A 22,526-nucleotide genomic window follows, 5' to 3' on the forward strand; every position below is an offset into this window, starting at 1 on the left:
GACTCCCGCGAGAATCGTTTGCGTAAAAGTAAAAATCATATTTAAATGGGTAAAATGAGAGTTGAGGAAAGGTTGAATGAGGTTAGAGAAGAAAGCCACACAGGTTACTCCTGCACTTGTAACGTATTAGACACGAAGCCCCCTCACAAATGGATGGATGGGGGGGGGGGGATTAAAAGGATAATCCACCATGTCATTTCTTCTGCTTCCCATTTTATTTTAGGGCCCTTCTCATTGTGCTCTTACTTCTTTTTCACTGACAGACAGACTGGACCGTGCAAGGTGCTAATAAGTGCAATAGTAAGCCATGTCGCCACCAAACGGAATAGTTGATTCCAAAAAAAGAGTCATTTGCGATCGCCCTACTTTTAAAACATTTCAACCAGAGGTGCTAATAATTGTCTTCAATCATCTCCAGGGAAACGCCACCCAGTCCCAAAACTAACTACTGTACTGTACTCAGTTTGGTCAGTGTATGAATAATGCATGCGCTGGTTTTCATGGGTTTTTCTCCTCGGATATTTACACCTTCTTTCTTTTACGTGTGCAGCTGACGGAGTCATACCCTACTTGTAATCTTTTACACTACGCCGAGCAATGGCCGGCCATGTGTGCGCTTGCACAGTTTATTCTTTGCCCCTGCCCTTGACCGGTCTCTTAATGTGGAGAGCAGGCAGATAAGACAAGATTTACACACAATGCTAAGCCATTAGCATCTGAACTTTTCCCTCCCCCCGCGCTCTCTCAGGGGTTTGTTTCGTGCTATCAGATCCACCGGGATGTGTATATGGCAGATTGAATGTCGACGACCGTGGAAAAGGCAAAGATGTCTAACCTCCTATTCACACGCTCCTCGCCTCATCAACGGAGAAGGGCCCTTTGTCCCTCAACGGCCAAGCAAGACGGACAGTACACGATAATTGAGCTCGGACAATACCCGTCCTCCCTGTTGGTTTGACTCTGTCCGGTCTCGTGGATGAAATAGTAGAAGATGAGTGCGCGCCCGGGAGGAGGGGATGGATGAAGGACGACGACAGATTGTGTTTGTGCCTCTCTGAGTTTCTCTATCTGAATGAAAGGGAGCGATAAAAGGGTTTTGGAGTCGGGAGTCTGCGTCGAGCTGTCATCGTGTCGTTGAAGTTGCCGGATGTCAGCTGGCAGTTGCTACAGTTGTGATGTCACCAGTTGGCTGATAGAGCCTCTTGAGGAAACACGATTAGTTTCCACACAACAGACAGCGGGGCACTCGAAGCAAACGTCAGGGTCCTCCTCGCTGTTCTCATATTTCCTCCCATGATGTCACCGCTCTGATCCAGGTGCGTTCTGCTGAAAGCACCGCATGTGACATAGAGTATAGAGTGGCATTTGAGGTACATCTGCTCATAAATATTCTGGGTAGGCCCTTGAAATGTTGCAATTTTTGCTTTTATATAACTTTCAGCAGACACTTTGTTTTTTTTAGTGCACCTGCACAAGCTAATGAGGCTCAATTTGACAGCTATATGTTCATCCATCCATCAAATTTATCTACCGCCGACCGCGGTTGCGGGAGGCCTGGAGACTATCGCAACTTAGGATAAGAGATGGAATACACACTGGACTAGTTTGCCAGGGCATATATCAACAGGGCTTATATCGACAAACAAACTCATGTTAACATCATGGCCATTTTACAGTCTTCAGTTCATGTTATCGGGCATGCGGGTGAAAGTTGTGTTGAACATTGAGCTGGGAGGCAGACATGCGAGCCATGATAGCATCATGCTAGTGAGAGCTACAACATATGAATTTTTTATTTTTTTCTGAGAGGTGTAGTTTTTGAAAAACGGTCAAACGTCATTTCAGCGTACCCCATTTACGTTTTTCACCCCTGTAGCCTTCACATTTCAATGTCCCGATTTCTCATAATTCACTTTCCATTTGCCGATTATGCTTGCAACGAACACCTTTATAACGTAAACTTCATCACCACGACCAGATTTTTCCCACAAAATAATGAAACGTCCTTCATTACAACGACCCGTGGGAAGCTAACTGCCGCCATGACCTGTCTTAGAAACAAAATGTACAGCGTGGCATTTCCCCCTTTGTTGCTTAGCGACACTACTGATCGACTCATACATTGTTGTACTTCCGGAGGCACGTCCTGAGCACATAGTCTGAAAACGTGTTAAACAGAAGCAAATCTTGCCATCTGTGAAAGCTGAAATTGTCTCTCACTTTCGAAAAGGAGTCTCCAGACGGAGCTCGGCCGAGTTAGCAAAGTGAATGTTTTCAACAAACATTCGTAATGGCAACAAAATCATTGCAGCGTTTCAGGCTAACCGATTGAAAGATGGTCATACACGGCTTCGGGGCGCGGCGCCTCCTGAACTGGAGAAGGCGATATTCATTTGACTGACTGAATATTTTCAGAGATGAAGTCGGAATGCGACAGTAGTTTGTTTCATGTCTTTGAAAGTTTTTACAACTATAAATGTTCATACTGTATTAAGCAATTGTAGTTGGTGGCCATTTTGTTGGAAATGGTTACAACAAACTTCTGATATAAAATACGGATACATTTTGTCCTCTGAGGTACGTTGTAATGAGGTTCGAATTAAGAACTTTTGTGGGATATTGTTTAGCCCAGTTTCATTCAGATAAAAAAAATACTGGGGTAAATGAATAAAGGCAAGATATGAGTAGAACAGAAAAAAAATAACCTCTGCTAAAGCTCATTATATCAAACAATCGCTTTGATATTTTCTGTTGACATGAGCATGATTCATATTTTAATAGCTAACTTATCCAGCATGCATTTATAGACTTGGTATTATACCCTTTAGTTGTGCATCATCTAGTTCAAAACTCAACTTTGTAAGTAGAACCGTGTTATTCCAACCATTAAGAAAAAATGTGACAAAAGAACTGCCCATAAAAACGCATCAATATTTGACATATAATATCATGTGAAAAAAGTGCAAATCTGCATGTTACATGGAATGCAGAAAGCAGGACATTATTTAATAACAATTTTCTAGCTTCACAACACTTGAGTGTTACTCTCTAGCAGTCACAGGTTTGCTTTGACTTATTTGCCGAGGTGGCGGAGAAGCAGCGCAGCATGTATGGGCCGATTTCAACACAATGCGAAATCACTTTGCTCCTGCTGTGACGTTTGGCTCATTTGTCTGCGGGTACCGCGTATAAATAATGCAAATGATAAATAATGCAAACACCAAATATTGAGCCTACTTGAGCGGCGTGTTTTTGTAAATGCGGTATTAAAACACAGCCCGTATTGCATTGTTTAAACACAAGATGTTGTGCGTTAATAAAAGTGGCGTAGGAAAAACGCGGCCGTGGCATTATAATTGCGTTGTGTGAACGTGGCCACCAGAGACTGCAAACAAATGTTTTTTTTTTTTAATGCTCTCTCATTCTTTATTCACTCGCTCAGTTTACAAACGCTCCAGTGTACTGTTGTCAATATCCTCTTATGAGGAGGTGTGGGTGGAATTTTCTGCTCTTGTTCTGAATACACTGAACAGTAGTTTGAGGAACGACATCGTTGGCAATTGTCACTTGGTTCTGTGAGCACGGGCTTGACGGAGGAGAGTCGCAGCTGCCGCCTCACAGCTTTCACTCGCTGTGCCTGCTGTTCCTTCCACGGGCCTTCTTTTGTTCCGTCCCATTTCTTGGCTTTGCATTTTCTTTCATCTGCCCTCTTTAGTCAAATCGTATTCGCACTTAAGTGTACCTGCTGTGTCTGTCATATCGTCACTGATGAAAAGACGGTATGCTGCGCAACGTAAAAGGAGTACGCCATCTGGAATCAAATGTTCATGTTATTTCTCTCTGAACACAAGAACAATTGGATGAACATGATGCTAAATTTTCAAATTTAGTATCACAGCGGTGTAGTTAGCATATTGAAAATTTAGCATGACAGTGGTGTAGTTAGCGTGACTGCCTCACATTTTTTTTGTACAATGGGTTCCTCCCACTTGTCCAAAACATTGCATTAGAGGTTTATTAAAGACTCAAAATTAGTGTTTTGTCTACAATTGATTGACAAAGCGGTCTGCGGTCTTCCGGTCTCTGCCTCTCATGTCTCGTCTATTGCACGATTGTGCCAGGTGCTTTTTTGTTGTTGGTTTTCTTAATGTTTGTCTGAACAATCCCCAGTTCCTAATTAGTCATTTTGTCAAAGGATCTGAGGGGTAAGATCTATCCTGGGCATTTGTTAATAAACATTTCAAATTTTTTTGGTTTGGTTTTGGGGTTGTTTGTTTTTTTTTTGGTTGTGTGCTATGCGTCATAGGTATGCGTGGGGATATATGCTATTGTTTTATTTAAAAATTACATACAGTGATGGCTGTCAAAAGGTTGATTATCCTTTGCTGTGAAACAGTTTTTCCTTCCTTCTGGGGAAAAAAAAAACAGTAATTGGACATTCATGGTTTTCATTTGACAACCACCATATGGTTCCCTTACTCCTCGTTCTTCTCTCATTTTCTTACTTTAAATGTCTCCTCTCCTCTTCTCTCCTTTGCTTTTCTCCTGCCCTCATCTCCACAAATCCTCCTCATCCAGAGGGTGGCTTAGACAGGCGGTGAGCTCACACTCGTAACCTCCCTGCCACATGTGCCAGGCGAGAGGCAACTGGAGAGTTTGGCTACAGATTGAATAGCTTCCAAAGATGTCACATTGAGACAGCATCCCACAACCCCCTAAAATTATTCCTGCCTGGCTTTTCGCAAGCCTCCACCAATCAAGTTGCCCGTGTAGCTCACCACCACTCACTCTGAATTGCCCCCAGATTTTTTTTTCCACCCTCTCCTTCCCTGGGGTGTGTCCTTCAACGAAATTATTCTTTCAGCACTTGTCATGCGAGCCAACCACTGTGAGGCAGACCGGCAGATCGGAGGTCTGATTGGCTGTCGATTCATGTTTGTTTCCTTGTTGTCAGGATGTCAGATGAGATAAAACGTCGTTCCGCTGCATTGTCATTTTCTCACCGCAGTTTTCATTTAGAGCATTTAGAGGCGTTTAGGTTGGTCTAAAGTCGCCGCAGCGCACGCACCCACTCTACCCGGTTTGTTTATTTCACGACACGAGACTGGGATGATCCCAAATGACTTGGTATGGTCCAGCGCCGGCGTGGCGGCTCGTGAGTTGATGGGCGAGTTGTCAATCGATCACTGAGCGGCAATTCATCCCATCCCGATAGTCAGCTATGCGAACCGCTACACAACCGTTGGTCTTCATGTCAAAACAATAACCATCGCCTAATTTGATGCGATCCTAAAAGGTTGTCCTAAAAAATCCTAAAAAAAAAAAAAATAGCACATAGCGTCCTTTGTAACAGAAAAACTGGCGCATGGAGGGCAAAATGAATGATACCACTGGCTTCAGTTGGAAAAATTGTTTGGGAAATATTTATGTCATTCTTGTTTATTTTTTTGATGCAGACCAAGACCAAGACCAAGACAGACCAAAGTGAAACCTGTGCAATCACAGGTTTCACTTTTGAATCGCATTGCTGAAATAAATCCACTTTTTCAAAATTTTTGACGAGCACCTGTCGATAAAATGTGATCAACGAGGAACAGTTTCGTGTGGAAAGTGGACCGAGGTTAGCTTGCGTCACTAAGAAACAGGTGGTGCACATTCATAGTCAAACACACATACACGCATGCATAAACACATATACCTCAGGTGGTGGATGGAACTCTCACGCTGAGCGGATTTGTATCAAAGCCCAGACATAAAACAGAGTTGGCATACTGGGACTCAAACAGGTCCAAGTCTGCTGCCGCTGTGTGCGTGTGTGTGTGTGTGTGTGTGTGTGTGTGTGTGTGTGTGTGTGTGTGTGTGTGTGTGTGTGTGTGTGTGTGTCTCCATGCACATGTTTGTTTAAACATGCAAGAAAAATGATGTATGCAAGGAAGTGATCTTTTTTTTTTCTCCCCTCTGGCGTCTTTCTGCGAGGTATTTCCTCTTCCAAATTTTGCTTCTGTTTTTTCCATCAATTCTCCCCGAGTTTTGGCAGCACTTTTTCTCCGTCCTTTCGGTCTCCTTAAATGTCAGCTGGGTGCCGGGACGTGCTGAAAGGTGTTTGGATCACACTGTGTATCTTTGAGAGCTTGAAATGAGTCTGTTTTTATGCGGGCCTTTTTTATCACGCTGCACAATTAGGATGGTCTGAATTCACGTTGGTTGAACTCACCGAGCGTGACAGTGGGGACGGTCCAAGCGTGGTCCGCTTGGAACGCGCCGGCATGCACACATGCCAGTGCTCATCATGTACGCAGCCTCCGTGTGTCGCGGTGCACTGATTGTGAGGCATGCAAACGCGCTCGCATGCCAACGGGTCACCTATTATGTTGCTTTACGGCAGTGAAAATGAACATTCTCTATGGCTTTTTGTCCCTTATGGGAGCGAATGAAACACGCTGTAAATCTGTCCGATCTGCGCGGGGTGTCGCAGCATATTACACACGCTTAGACGGCGGCTTTTGTCTGATTGTGACAGCCATACTACATCCTCCCATCTAGAAAGGCACACAAAACAGTTGCTGTACAAATCCCCGGCCCAAAAGCCTCCTGTGCTGGCCATTTAGGGCCCATGCTGAGTTTGTAATGAGCGTAGCTAGCGCGAGATTAAGGTAGAATACTGTATGGCGTTGGGAGGATTTTCTACAGCATGAGTCCTGACCTTGCGGGTGAAGTGCACTTGGGTTCTGTTTTTGCGGGCCGGATGACCACCAGCCTCCCTACTGTTAGTCTACTGTCATTTGTCATTGCCTTTTACTCAATGCTGCTAATGTGTTTCCAGGCTAACACGTATCACCCTTCGGGGGGTGGTTTTTCATACTGGAACGCCGCACTGTAGACTGTCAGGAGACGCACTGGGAAGATGATTAGAAAAGAATAACAGTGAGTGGTGAAGAAAAAAAAAAGAAAAGAGTGGTGATGAAGAGGCTTTGCTTATAGAGAGAAAGGGTTGTATTACGTATATGATGGGTTGCAGCCCCCCCTCCCCCACCCCCGGCCCCTCCTCCCCACGATGACGCACAAGAGGAGCAAAAGATGGGTAAAAAGGAATCAAAGAAAGATCTAGAACAGAGGACGAAGAGATGGCTGAATGGGAAAAGAAGGATAAACATGGGAATAAAGGTCCCAAAAAACAAAAGAGAAGTCTGGTTGTTGAAAAGCGGTAGATCACAGAAGAACATCAGGACAGAAGAGACCGAGAGGAAGACAGTCGAGCGCAAGGACTGTTATCATCTGGAATCTATAGAGAATTGATGGGCAGAAGAAAAAGATATAGTCCCATACATCACAAAGTGTCTCATAAAAAGTGCGCTGCTGCCGCTGCTGCCGTTGCTACTCTGTATTCTCCATCTTGTCTCTCCAAATAGTTCAGCAGCTGACTAAATATCTCTTTTTAAGAATGCAGGTTCTCATATCCAGTGCTGTGGGAAAGGGAAGGGGGATCAAAGGCAAGTGCATGGAGGAGCAAATGCTTTCCATTTCACTTGTTTATCGGCGAATGTTGGGAAGATAAAAAATGAAATGAAATAAAATATTGGAACCGAACAAGCAGAATACAATCAATTAGGTTTTATGCTTTTCTAAACGGAAAGGCCACAGTGCAAGACAAAGGGTGAAAGTGAGTGCACGTTAAGAGTTTCAATCCACATGCACTCCTGTTTTCTAAAATAGGTTCCGCTTCGACGACGCAACAATAATCTCGTGAGGGATGATTCATTCTTTGTGTTTATGGTTCGAGGTACTAAAGACACCATTTTCAAATTGTGTCGCTTTAATAGTGACGATCCAATCGTGACTACAAAATACGGTGCAACATGCATGCCAGGAAAGGAAAAAAAAAACATTGTGTATTGTTCGAAAATGGGATTTCAGAGTTTTATTTCTGAAACCCGTTTTCTCAGTCGTTGTGTTTTACTGGCTTCTTAGTCTTGTCTTCAGCATCTCAAGCGTTGCCTGGTCTACGCAGATTCAACAAAATGCACTTAGCCATCAACCTTATTGGATTATCTTGCTCTTGACATGGCATCTTTGGACAGGCCAAGGTAGAATCGAGCCTCTACCAGAGTGCTAAACCTTTCTTTCCATCCCTTTTCATTTATCTTGCTTAAAAAAACAAACAAATGAAAAATTCGGATTATTTCCCGAAGCTCAAAATTCCACAATGTAGTTTTTGGGGAAATCCATGATGAAAATCAATTTTATTCAAAGGGCGTTTGCTTCAACAAGCTGGCCGTCTGTTTTCGTGAGTACCAAATGTCTGTATGTCACCAGAGTCTAACAGTTGTTCGGAGAGACCACCCTACCGTTATTACCCGCATAATTGTTTAGCTCCCGCTTTCTAATTAGGATCTTTTTTTTCTTCCCCTGGTTCCCAGTGGTGGCAACAATTGGATCAGCCGTATGTTTATATTCTGTATGCCTGAGCTCTCTTCCAATTTTAGGCTTTTTTTTTTCTCGGTGGGTTTTATTTGTTTTGCTCATATTGCTTACTACATGGCAAGGTGCGACATTTTCATGTTACATGATGTAATTCAATTTGGATCAGTCTGTGACAAGGGTAGGTGTTAGGATGTTGGTTGTGGGGTTGGGGATTGGGGGGGGGGGTTCGACACTGCATCCATTCTACATTTAGCATCCTCTTTTTCGTTTGATAGTATTTGATAGAACAGAAACGTGAAGGAATTTTACGCCAATTTTACCTTGAGACAGTGATTCTCATCCATGCGTTATGGCGCATTTGCGCTCACAATCTCACCTCGGGACAATTTCGAGTGTTCCATTAACTTGCCATGCACGTTTTGGGAATGTGGGATGAATCCGGAGTACCCGGAGAAAACCCACGCAGGTACGGGGAGAACATGCAAACCCCACACAGGAAGGCCGGAGCCGGAATCGAACCCTGCACCTCTGCACTGTGAGGCCGGCGCGCAAACCAGTTGACCATCGGGCAGCCGAAATTTCACCTAATTCATTTAAAAATGATTATCCATACAAATAAGTCCTACATCCATGCCAACGACGTATAGTGACAAGCAGTTTAAATAAATGCTCTTCCACTAGATGGCAGAAGTCAAGGACTAAAGGCTTGCCGAATACAGCCATGACGTGCAGCTCCTAATCTGTTGATGGAACCTTGGATGCACGTTTTAGTGTGGAACCGCTGCAATAAACATGTTGGACGAGTTACAGGAACGACCTTACGTCTTTGTACAATGACGGAACTGCTCACTCGGCTGTCATCTGGCAGCACGACTGTGGTTTGAATGCGGTTGTCTCTTTGGAGCCCGTCCCCGTCCGTCTTTTGTGTCCTGCTGTACCTCCTCTTGTTTGTCATGTGCATACAACCTTGCTGTGATATCTGAGCCATGCTTATAGTCAAGAGCAAATGCGCTGGTATTATCCAACACATGTCATTTGGCTCTCAAGAGAAGCGACATTCAAGTTGCAGAGAAAACTTGACGACGGTTTTGGTTTTACCCTCAAGTGGTCAATAGGTAACAGTGCTTGTTTTAAAATTGCAACCTGTTGAGTGTTGACAAGAAAAATACAATTGTCTCAGCTCACTCAAACGTCTGACATCCTTTAAAAAATTTGATTGAATAAACTTGGATTTGGCAGTTTTTACTCTTAATTACCATTCGCGATGATGCACTTTGCAAGTATTGGTGGTTTTTATTGATTCTTAAAGCTGGAAAGCTGTCTTTGGAAATGATTTTAGTTTCGTGTCATGTCTGTGATCTGCCTTATTTTCTATCAAATGAAACAACTGAATGAAAATCTGAGAGTGGCAATTCCATAATTTTTGCCAGGGGGCCGTACATAATCCTAGTAAAACAAAATAGCTATTTAGTCACATAACTTTGGAGGAACAAGAAAAAAAAACGCTGAATAGCTCATCATCTCACTTGTAATGACAGGCTGGTCTTCTTATTATGTGAACAGTAGGAGTCCATGGATCAGGCTTTGCCACCCTGGTTCGTGTGCTGCTAATCCTAATGAAGCCGCATCCATCCAACAGACAAAACAATTAAAACATATTTTATTCTCTCAACACAAGTTAAGAAATTAATGATTCAATCTAAGTTGGACACTTTCTCCCATTCCTATTTATACTCACGAACTTGACGCATTTTCCACCTTCGTAGCATCGGACAAACATTGTTCCAAGTGCACCTCATGCTCCAGCGTCTCTCGCATGTTTGAGTACCAAGTGAGAGGGACAAGTATGTGTTGGTAAGCGATCATTAAAACGAATGGCAGTAATCAAACTGCAAAGCAATTAGCCACGGCTGAGCGCACAGAGTGTAGCGCGCCGTTAGTTACGGGTGCCATCGCAATATTGGAGATCTACCCGTCCCCCTGCAAAGTCATGGAAGTGAGCAGCTCTCCATTTTGTACAGGCTACCGGCTGATTAATTTAGGACCTGAAACAAGGTTGTGTTATTTACTCTTAATGACTTGAGGTATTGTGGAATGAGTGTCATTTCAAAATCATAAAATGGTCCTGTAAATCTTTGAGGATGAAAGTGATATTGCATGATTTGTGTGTGTATCTGTGTGTGTGTATATGCATATATTCACATTCATATTCATATTCACATATATACACACACACACAAATTGATTTTACAGACACGGTGAATCTGTCTTGGGCCGCAAAAATTGATATCCCGAACAAAAATCACACCGCAGTTTCTTGTGATTTAGCGTTTCAGTGTAACAATCCAGGTGGAGCATGGCTAGCGCTCTGTCTTTGCTGCCAAAAAGACCTTGCTCCATCTTATATTGCTTTCACTGAAGGACGGGGCCCGACCACCACAGTTTTCGTGACTTTGGAAGGATGCCTGGGGAGGAGTGAGTGAGTCATTTACAACGTGTAACAAATCCACTGGCAAGGGCAGCTAAAATCCATTTTTAAGAAGATCGTAGGCAGAGCACTGTGGGGCTAATTTAAGGTGCTACACTATGAATGTGTACAGTGATGTATCAAGAAAAAAAAATCATTCCCTCTGTGTGTGTGTATATATATATATATATATATATATATATATATATATCAGTCATAGGGTATTGTATAACTGAAAAAATATATCATGATTTAAAATGGCCAATATCTTGATGTAAGATGTTTTTCCACATTGCCCATCACTACTTCAGTGAAGTTTTTTCACTTCGCTGTTTGTATGGCGAGTTTTAATTCAGCTGTTGCATCACACCCTCCGAATTTTCTGCATTTCCAAAAGCAACCTTTCACTGTTCGATCCTTTGACTCCCCAGAGCAGTATTGAACTACCGTATTTTCACGACCATTCGACGCACCGTATGGTTGGGCGCAGTCTCATTAATGGTATTAATATTTCTGTATTTTACACATAGACAAAACGCACTGTATCATTGGGCGCAATTTTAAAGTGGTAAAACATACGCCAGCTTAAACATACGGCATGCATGCGCGCACGCTAAAAACACGTTAGCTTGTAGCATACGGTAGCATGCCAAGACATACAGATACAAGCTAAAAACATGTTTTTAAAAAGGCAACGAAGCAAAACGGAGTTCCGTTGTATTTTATTTAGCCATCGTACAATGTACTCACGTTTTTCGATCAATCATCACCCAGAAATCCATCAAAGTCCTCATCCTCTGTATCAGAATTGAACAATTGTGCAAGTACCGGTAATCCATCAAAAACGCCGTGTTCCCTCTCGTTGTCAGTCACTCCCATTGCCATGTGGCTCCACAGAAATGATGCCGGCTTTGCCAAAAACTCGAACAACAGTGCAAGCAGACACGTTCGTCCAAGCAGCCACAATCCATTCGCAAATTGTGGCGTAACTCGCCCGGCGCTGCCTCTCACTCTTTGTAAAGTTGTGTTTGCCATCGATCATTCATTGTTGCGCAACTTTACTTTGAACGCCCGGTTGATGCCGATGTCCAGCGGTTGGAGTTCTTTAGTCAAGCCTCCGGGAATAACGGCAAACTCAGAGTTCATTTGCTTGACTTGGTTTTTCACCGCTCCTGTGAGATGGGCACGCATGCCAAAAGCATAACCGATGGCTTGAAGTTTGAACTGAGCTTCGTAGGCGTGTCTCTTTGTAGAATTTATTTTCGGGGGTTCTTAGAAACCAAAACCGAAGTTGTTTTGCAACAATGCACATAGCCACACTCTATACAGGTGTTGGTACCTGCTTGTAGCGTCCCTTTAGCGTCCACTTAGACGCCCGCCCTTCACTCATTGGCGGACTGCTTCCCCGCATGCCTGTCACTCACGTCTGCCTTTTCTCTCTCTTTCTCTCCATATATGTATATACACACCCACCCTTCACTGATTGGCCGACTTCTTTGCCGCATGCCTGTCCACAGTCACTTCCGCCTTTTCTCTATATAAACAGCGTGTCGGCTGTCAGTCAGGTTTTGGAACTCAGCGCATAGACAAGACGCTCCGCATCATAAGGCGTCCTGTCCATTTTGGAGAAAATTTTAGACTTTTAATGGCACCTTATAGTTGTGAAAATACGGTACATTTCAAGTTTGGATTGCTGTTTTTTCAGTAGGACTGAATAAAAAGCAACCCATTTTCAGTATTCCACATTAGTCATAACCACAGGGCTTTATTTTGTGGAGCAACATGCCAGGCGGGCAAATTGACGGAGTGAGGCTTGAGCAAAAATCAAGAACCTGTCATTGTGGATGTAAAATAATCAAGATGATTGGTTGGTCAAAAAGTAGCATGGGTAGTTGATAAAGTTAGTTAGTTAGTTAGTTCCGCCCGCTCCTATTTGGAACATTGGGCGACGAGTCTCCTCCATTTGTTCCGGTCACTGGCGACCCTTCTTGCTCCATGCCAGCTGACACCCATCTCACTGAGGTCTTCTTTGGCAGTCTGTCTCCACGTCTTCTTTGGCCTACCAGTCCATGGCCACACTTGCCGGTCTCTCTCTTGGCAGTCGGAGTACGTGGCCGATCATTTTCCTTCTCCTTTCAGAGACAATGTCTGACAGTTCAGCCACTCCTTCCCTCTTCATCACCTCCTCGTTGGTGATGTGGTCTCTCCATGAGATCCTCAGGATGGATCTCAGGCAACGCCGATGGAAGACATCTAACTTGTTGGTAATGTTGGCTGTCTTCATCCATGTCTCACAGGCGTAAATCGCTGTTGGGATAACCACTGACATATAGAGGCGTAGCTTGGTGGTCGTAGTGATGGCTTTCGATGACCAGATGTTGCGGAGGCGTTGGAACACTCCCGCAGCTTTACCAAGTCTACTGTTGACGTCTTTCTCCACACCACCTGTATTTGAGATGTTACTCCCAAGATATGTGAAGCTGTCAATGTACTCTATGTCATGTTGGTGTAGAGCGAGTGGTTGAAGGTGTTGGTGCTGTCCGACGGCCATGGCCTTGGTCTTTTCCTGGCTAATTCGTAAACCGACCTTAACTCCGTGCTCATGCAGATTGTTGGTCAACTCCTGGAGTGCGGGCTGGGTGTGACTTAACAGAGCCAAATCATCTGCAAATTCCAGGTCAGCTAGTCTGCTCCCTCCCCACTTGATACCAACTTTTTCCCCTGTGATGGACTTCCTCATCACAAAGTCAATTATGATGATGAAGAGTAGGGGTGACAGAATGCAACCCTGTCTTACACCAGTGACAATGTCAAAATCATCAGTTGTGCCACTGTTGGTTTTGACACAACAGGTTGAGTTGTGGTACAATGACCTGAAGATGTTGATGTACTTGAGTTGATAAAATGTACCATTAAATCAGTCAAAACAAGTTTTAGGGGAATTTTTGTATGATTGTATGGCCTAAATACCGGTAACTTGTTTTGCAGCAGCAGTCTACAAAAATTGCTCTGAAGATGTTTCGATTTTTCAATTGCTTTCGTTTTGATAAAATATGATTTAAGTATTTTTATTTCCTCTGCCTCACTCAGTGACATATCTCTTGAATACAGGTAGAGTATGTTATATCATATACATATTTTTTAATGGATTTTATTTGACAGTAGTATCACAGAGAGAGAGTTTGAGAAATGAACAGCAAAATTGCTCATGCGACCTGCTTTACGTTTCTGATAGTTCGGACAAAGTTGCCTCAAAGCTTCTTTTGCATGATAGTCACGCAGGCCTGGATGAGTTGGCAGTTTGTCCGTTTGAGTCCGCTCCAAGTGGGTTACTGCCACTTAACCTCACTAAGTCCTTTTTGATCAAAGGTAATCAGCCACTTTGTCATTGACGCTTGTTTTTGACATGACGGAGACACGGACGTTAAGAAATGAAGTCAAAGTCCTGTGGAATTTGTCCGCTTTGGCCATCCCAAGACTTCATGGGTCAAGCCTTAGAAAGTATTTTTGAGCCAAACTTACAACCATAAGACTTGCCTTTTTTATTCTCTTGGCTCTGAAGTCGTGCAAAAAAAAAAAAAAAAAAGGCCTACTCAGCTCATTTATCCCCCCCCCCCCCCGTTTTAAAGCTTAGCTTTAACAGGAAAGCCGCAGTGATGGGCATTTATAGTTGCAGTTATGACCCCTTTGGCACAATTCGGAGCCGGCCAATGACAACCTGCCGGGCTGCCCTGACATCGTTCGCAAAATTGGTTTAAAACATGATGAACGGCCGCGGAACACAATAGGAATGGGATTCTTATTTGTGTGGTGGGTACAGCAGGGGCGGCCTGGGAAATCAGCCAGACCCTAATTGCTGTAGCGGACCCTCATTTACACGATTGGAATGCTCAAACAAATAGTGATGAAATATGTATCTTGCAACACCGGCTTCTGGATGGAACGTTTTGTCAACAAGAAATACAATTTTGTGGTTGTGAGTGGAATCATTTGGTCATGTTATGAAAATGGATACAAATTCAAAGACATGAATGACGTCTGTGAGGTTGTTTTTGTCGCCCGTTTATATTCAAGGCAAAACATAAAATGTCATTTTCAGTTTTAATTGAACCACACAGAAAGCAGCAAAGGAATAGTCAAAAGGATTTCATGGTTTTGGAATGTCATGAACATTTTTTTATTGCGCAATATCTGTATTGCCTTCATTTAACCATTTCTGCGAGTTGCCGATGTGAAAGTTGCGCTCCTTGAAATGCCCTCTTTTCAGATATTAAATCATTTTTTTTTTTTGGACATCATTTTATTGTACCCCAATGAAAAAAGTTTCTTTTGTCCAGGAGCCCAAGAGCGTGAGAGAAACTCTGAGGAAGCAGAACCTTGATTCCCTCTGCTTGCTCTGGGATTTATGGGCGATATAAAGAAAATTTACTACTAAGAATCATTTCACGAGAGCATTTTCCTAAGAAGTGTAAAGCCTTGCTCTCTGCCGCTCCGCCCTTCCATTTCATTAAGTCCAAAGACAGCCGTGGAAGTCTCAAGCCTCGTCCGTCCGTCACCACCTCCTCCCTCCTCCTCTTGCTGCTGCTTTTATGTTTTCAACCTCTTGCTGGACCTTCAACCGCTTTCCTTTCCGGCATGTCATGCTTCTCTTCTCTCCCCCCACCAAAAAAATAATAAATCGCCCGTTCCCATTCCCTTGCTTCTTTTGTACGTCCAAGCAGCCGTGTAATTCCTGTCCGTGTGAAGAACCCAATGAGAAGGAGGCCTCGTGTTGGTGGGCACCGCGCTTGTGTACCTGCCCTAAGGACCGTTATGCCTTTTGTCCCGCGAGCCATTGGGCGCTCTTGCACGGGAGTAACGCGGCATTTGTTGTCCGTCCGCGTTCCTTTGTGAGAAGTACGGAACCCTGGTCCTCTTAACTGTTGTCACCGTTTCGTATTCCTGCCGCCAGTCTGTTTCATGTCAAAAGATGAGCCTCATCTCTCAAAGACACACACACACACACACACACACACACACACACACACACACACACACACACACACACAGAAAGCGATCTTGTCCCTTTGTCCTCCATCAGCTCCTTGTTCGACCTCGCTCCAGTTTGTTTCCAGCAAAGCAGAACAGGGCACTGTTTAACAAGGCATTTAATAAACGTGTTCTTCGGAAAGTACAATACTGTTCACGGCTGATTTTATTTTATTTTTTTTAATGACTGCAATTCAGCGCTTCATTTTTATTTTAATCTAGACATTGGTAAGATTAACATTCGTTGTGTATTTCTATCCGAATCGTATGTTTAATATGCCACCGCACATAAAAAGCCAGCCGGAGACGCGTCTAAATCTTCCAAAATTCCTCTGCGCATTTGAATCGTTACGAAAACGGAAATCCAAACAAACCCGAGGGAAATATCTTGCAGGAAATAAATCATGACACAAGGGGAGGTTGGAAATGTGGATTAAAATAAAGAAAATTAGTTGCCTGAATCAGCACCTCCTAAAATGCCGTGTTTGTTCACATTCACGTACAACGTTCGGGAATGTTTTTTAGCCGCTTTTGCCCTTTTGTTCAAGAGTAAACTTAAAGTTGAAGGTTCATCAAGCTTCCATTTTTAAACTGGGTGACTATATTTCGAACAATTCATGAATAAGTAAACAGGTTACTTGTTTAGGGTGCACTACTTGACCCGGGCAAACCAGTCACTTTCAATCAAGTGTTGCTTTTTTTGGGGGGTTGTTTTTTTTTTTCTCGAGTTCCATTGTTGTGTTGTGTCGAAGCTTCATTGGGCAGATCCATGTTTCTGCATTTTAGTGTAAATTCCTATAACACACTTAATGGTGTTAGAACACTTTGCGGATTTTCGTTTATCGCGGGTGGTTTTGGTCCCCATTAACCGCGATAAACGAGGGATTACTGTATTACGGAGACGGTCGTGGGGCACGCTGGAGCCTATCCCAGCTGACTTTGGGGAGTAGGCGGGGTACGCCCTCAATCGGTTGCCAGCCAATCGCAGGGCACACATAGACGACCAACCATTCGCACTCAGACTCACACCTAAGGGCAATTTACACCTCTGCACTGTGAGACGAACGTGCTAACCAGTCGACCACAGTGCCGCAATACTCTAAATTGTCCTTTGGGGTGAGTGTGAGCAAGGATGGTTGCTTCGGATGGGTTTATTAAGGATTTGGAATGTTTTTCATATTTCTCTTTGAAGTAAAGTGTATCCATTCTAAAGCTGTGATGATTTGAGTACTCATTCTTAGGTTGAGTACTCATTCTTAATCTGTGCAGCGAGAGTAAAGTTGATGGACAGGTTTAGCAAGGCCAATTCTGAAGGTGCTGTATATGACATTTTAGTCGAAAATGTATACTACTTCAGGAATGAAGCTAGCAGTTTTCTGCGACCTAAACCATGTTTAATTTCCCCTTGTGTGCAAATGCAGGAATAAGATCAAGCAACATTTATAGATCCCCTCAAGCTGTTTGCGCCGACAGCGAGGTGACACTTGGTGACCCCCAGTGAGGATCACCACCTTTTTTTCTGTCGCCTGCCTATTGGCTGCACCAATTACTTGAACATTCCGAGGTTGTCATGGAGACTGTGATATAGTCATTTTTTTTTCCTACAAAAAGGGATTGAGGTGAAAATTAGCTGACACCATATGTAGTGTAAATGATGTCTCCACACTGTCATACATCACTCAGATTCTTTTTTTAAGCATCTGTGAATGTACCATGCGTTGTGTCGTTTTACTTGTCGTTTTACTTGTCATCTAACATAAACCTCCTCTTTGGTCTTCACCTCCTACCTGCCAGTTCAAGACTGAGCATCCTTCTCCCAATATATTCGCTCTCTCTCCTCTGGACATGTCCAAACCATCAGACCAAGCATTAGACCTACACTGAGCACGAAAATAGGGCCTGTAGTCTTTGAATGCACGTACAGATTGAGGTTGGAGGTGACGTTGACGTAAGGGACTATATGCAGGCAGCTTTTCCACATTTGGGCTGCGGAGGCGAGCTAACTTCTGGTCGCTAGTCTAACGCATAGCGATATGATCAAACTCTTTAAAATAGACTCACAATCTGCTGAAATGACATCATGTTACCAGAAATGATCAGTAATTCATATCAGCTGAGGAACTGGCTGGGTAGGGTGGGCGAGTCAGTTGCGTCTCTCGGCTCTTTCATGTGGCTTGACCTCCGCCTTCACATGCCGCATCTCCGCTTCCTGCCGACTCCTAAACCGCCACTTTCTCCTCAATTTATCCTTCCTCCATTTCATTCGTGCTCACTCTTGCCTTTTTAATGTTCGCCCCCCCCAACCCCCCACCGCCTCCCCCACCATTTTCGTCTCCTGTTGCTTCAGTTCTCTCACCTCTCCTCTGTTGTTCCCTTTCGCCACAGAATGGAGATTCCTACTTATTCTCTTTCCCGCTGCGCTGTCTTTCCATCTTCCCTGGCTCCCACTCCTCAGTCACTGATGTCTGATCTAATTGCTTTCGCGGTGACTCTTGGGACCCCGGGAGCACAGAGTAACAAGCTCCCACTGGATGCAACTGTGGCTCGGCCTCCGTCGCTGCATTCCTAAATCCCTTCTTTCTTCTCATCCCCTTTGTTGGCGGGCTCTCACCAGCGCATTTATTCATTAGCAGCTCCGATGCAGCTGCCCCCAAGACACACAGCTTGGTATCCCGTCTCGGCTGGTTTGACCGAATCTCGAGCGTAGGACTGTTATTGTACAATGGTGGGTCATGCTTGTAAGGTATTTTTCTGCCGTGGCCATCCGTCTTAAATGTCAAAAGACAGTTTGCACATCCAGTGCGTCAAGATCGTTTTGTGAATTTATGCGTCGAAGACCATGAAGATGGTAGCACATCTGCCTCCCAGTTTTGAGGATGAGGGCTGGAATCTAGCCCTCAGTCTTCCTGTGTTGCGTTTGCATGGTTTTCCCACGCTTGGGTGGGGGTTTTTTTTCCCCCTCAGGGTACTCTTCCTCCCACATTCCGAAAACAGGCTTGTTAGATCAACTCAAGACTCTAAATCGTGATCGGTTGGCGAACTGGCTCGTGTACCTTACCTCTTGCCCAAAATCAGAGGCTCCTGCTTAGTGGCGACCCCAATGAGGATCAACACTAAAGAAAATTGATGGATGGACGAAAGACTGATGTGATACACAATGACTAATATACCAGTACTGTATAAAACATAGCTCTAATCTCCCGCTATGTCGGTGTCGGTATATGCAACAAATGGAACTCCACGACCTTTTCAACACTCCTACAGTGCTTCACTAGTTTGTTTTGTGGCTTTAGTTAGTGGGCCGAGACTCTGATGTTGATGAACAGCGTTGGGGTTGATTGTTGTCGATTGTCCTGGCGTGGTCAGAGATGTCGCAATATAAGACTTTGGGCCTGTCGGTTTTCCTCTTCAAAATAGTTTGTTGGGAAATTGCCACACTATTTGAACCTCAGAGAGAACTACACGTTATAACATACAACAACCACGGAGAAGCTACTCTTTCTTTACTTCTCAACATAAATGGCCAGGGTAGAGAGACACATTTAATGCCAGAGGAGACTGATGGCATTTATAAAACGCTCCAGCAAATTGGCAATTGTGGAGTATACTGCTAAGCTATCAGTGCTCTGAATGTGACATGCACAAATAAAACACAAATACAAACCTTTAGCTTTGACCTTGAATGAACAGCCTCTGAATCTGTTTTCATGTAGATAGTTTTTCTCAATATGGTATTAAACACAAACTGACATTAAGAATGATAAGTTTGAAAGCAAGAGAAAAAAAAAGTACCGGCACTTCTCTGCGGGGAGAGGAACCGACCATGAATGAACATCGGTGGCTGTACGAAGGAAAACTGCATTGGGAAAAAAAAAGGGACAAACATAAACAGGACAAAATTGGAAGATGGAATAGAAAGTAGTGAAAGCGCGGCCTGATAACATTGAAAACCCTCCCTGGACCTCTGCAACGGGAATGTAATAGAAAAAGGGAAGTATAAAGATGCAGCCCAGTGAACTAAAGCAGATAGGCCGGTGCACCAAATACGGTGCAAAAATATGCCACACATTTGAACTTTGCTCACACATCTGTCGCCGCCTGATTCCACGGTGCAATATGTCACACATGGAAGGGCTGCACTTACAAACCCAACCTTACAAATCGTGCCTTTCAGAAGGAAATATTTCTGCATTAGATTCCCAGGGCGATTCTCAATGCATTTCAGTTTACTAGAACCTGTTAAGCATACAGAGTTTTTGCTTGCCCTTTGGTCAGGTGGATAAAGATAAGTAGTCCTGGAACATACACGGTGCATTTTCAACGAAGCAGCTCTGCCATTCATATCTTGCGGCAGTATCATGATTTCTCATCATTTGTCTCCCGAGGGAGAAATTTCTTCTGGCGCAAGGCACAGTTGCATACATACAACCAGTCAGTGGCGGTTCTGGATCAATTTCACTGAGGGGGCCGGGCTGGGGCCAGGGGTTTTGATGGGGGGGCACATTCAACCCAGGGCTAAAAAGACAGATTCGAAATCTTATTTGACTTTTTATTTCTTCAGACTTTGAAATTGTAGTCATAACATTATAGTGATGAGAAAAAAACAGTATTAGGAGGGCTAAAATGTCTGCAAGCATAACAATACACTGTGCCCATCTGTTGAGAATATTCAAGCCAGGGGATGATATGGTACCAGCCTGCCGGGGACAAAAATTGCAAATACACTGAAGCTAGATGTTTTACATGCATATAATTATCCAAATTTTAAAAGGCAATGTCTTATATATTGATCCTGTTAAATAAAAATTAAAATAAAAAGGGAGACTAAAAAAGTTACACACACACACACGCACACGCACGCACACACACACACACACACATGCGCGCACACGCAAATAGCACTTGTGTCGTGGTAATTTCCTTCTCTGCGGACTGCTTCTCATTTTCCCGCTCATTTTTAAGTGGCGCAGCACACTAAAGGGTCCAACTAGAATGTTAAATCACGCACTTTGGTTCCACCTTTCGCGTCGGCGACTCGGCACGACTGCGTAATCTACGCTCGGAGGGGGGGCCACAGGGGGGGCCAGAATCGGTGCTACAGGGGCACTGGCCCCCGTTGCCCCCCAGAACCGCCACTGCAACCAGTAGGAATCTGGAGGAGCGACGTCACACACGCACCTTGTCATGTTTCGACCGCATGAAAAATAGCACTGGAGGAAGCAGAGAGATTCTCATTTACGCTCACTATTTTTACTTTGTGTCATCTCGGAAAAAAAAAAAGAAATTAAGGTACGGTGCACATTGTGTGCTGTTAGCAAAGTGTTATCTAGCTTCACAAACCTACAAGTATGTCAGAAAAAAAACATGGATCGTGTCACATCCAAGCTAAAAGAGAAAGACACACAAGGTCGTATGACTCTTATGAGGTCCCCAAATGTAATATATAAAGAATAAATTATGTATATTAGAACTTTATTCCTGAAAGTCACTGTTAAAAATGCACTTCCCGTTAACTAGTCATAAAACTGGTTGTGACTTGTTAAGTGGAATTGTCGGCATCTGTACTAATAAAGTAATGTGTAATCTAACTTAAAATCAAGTCACCGGTAACTTAAATTGTGTCCTCACGGTAACCATGGCAATGCTGCTGCCCAGACCCAAGCACGATTACCTCCCGCTTTGTTGACTCAAGAAATCATTTCAATAGCACCTGTTGGACAAAATGAAGACGGCGACAAGATCTCAAAATGAAACCCTCTAGCCCCAAGACAACAACAACAACAAAAATCAAGAACAAATGAGAAACAAAGTGACTGAAGTCTGTCTATCAGTCTGGAAAAGGTTCCAAGGTCCTTTCCACAGCTTTAGGACTTGATCAAACCATGGCAATTTTTCACAAATGGAGAAAATTGGTAACAGTGGTGAACCTTCCCAGGAGGGGATTGCCAACCAAAATTGCTCCAAGACTGCAATGACAACTCATCCAGGAGATGGAGAAAAAAAACCCTCAAGATTGGCATCCAAAGGCTCAGAATGTCTTTGAATGGACAAATACGTCGACTGTGTCCCCCCCCCCCCCCCCATCGCTCTTTTTTCAAATTTTCTTTTTCCTGTCATCTTAGGCATCTACGTTCATTTCAGTGTGTGTTTTCCCTCTTTGGCACATACATATTCATGAAAGAACACCAGCATAATGATCAAAACATTTTCTGCTGAAGGTTAATAGGTCAAATGTGTTGATCAAAATCCCGTTTTAGCACTCACACTTCTCATTAGAATCATTTAAAGAGGATTGCTTGATACACATCCTCTGATCTTCCCCTTGGCCCTCCCTCGTACATACTTTCATTTTACCTCTACATCCCCACACAGACATGCCACCACACACACACGCACACACACACACACACACACACACACACACACGTGCACACACACTCTGCTCCTGTGGGCTCAGCCAGTGTGCTGAATACAGATTGCCATCTTTGAAGTGAACAAGTGTGTGTTTTCTGCGCGTTTGCGTGCGCTCGCATTCCGACACGTGCACATAGGGTCCAGTCGTTCCCCCACGTTAATTTAATCAGATTAGGTGTTAAATAATAAATGGCGC

General features: G+C 43.8%; 1 protein-coding gene across 1 annotated transcript in view; it reads left to right on the forward strand.

Moving 5' to 3' along the window:
- Positions 1-22,526, forward strand: part of fbxl17 (F-box and leucine-rich repeat protein 17) — a 198,499-nt gene that overhangs the window by 111,585 nt on the left and 64,388 nt on the right. The window lies entirely within an intron of this gene.

Source organism: Hippocampus guttulatus, chromosome 5, assembly GCF_054856545.1.
Source record: "Hippocampus guttulatus isolate MCC_2025c chromosome 5, RoL_Hgut_1.0, whole genome shotgun sequence".
NCBI classification, from domain to species: Eukaryota; Metazoa; Chordata; class Actinopteri; order Syngnathiformes; family Syngnathidae; genus Hippocampus; species Hippocampus guttulatus.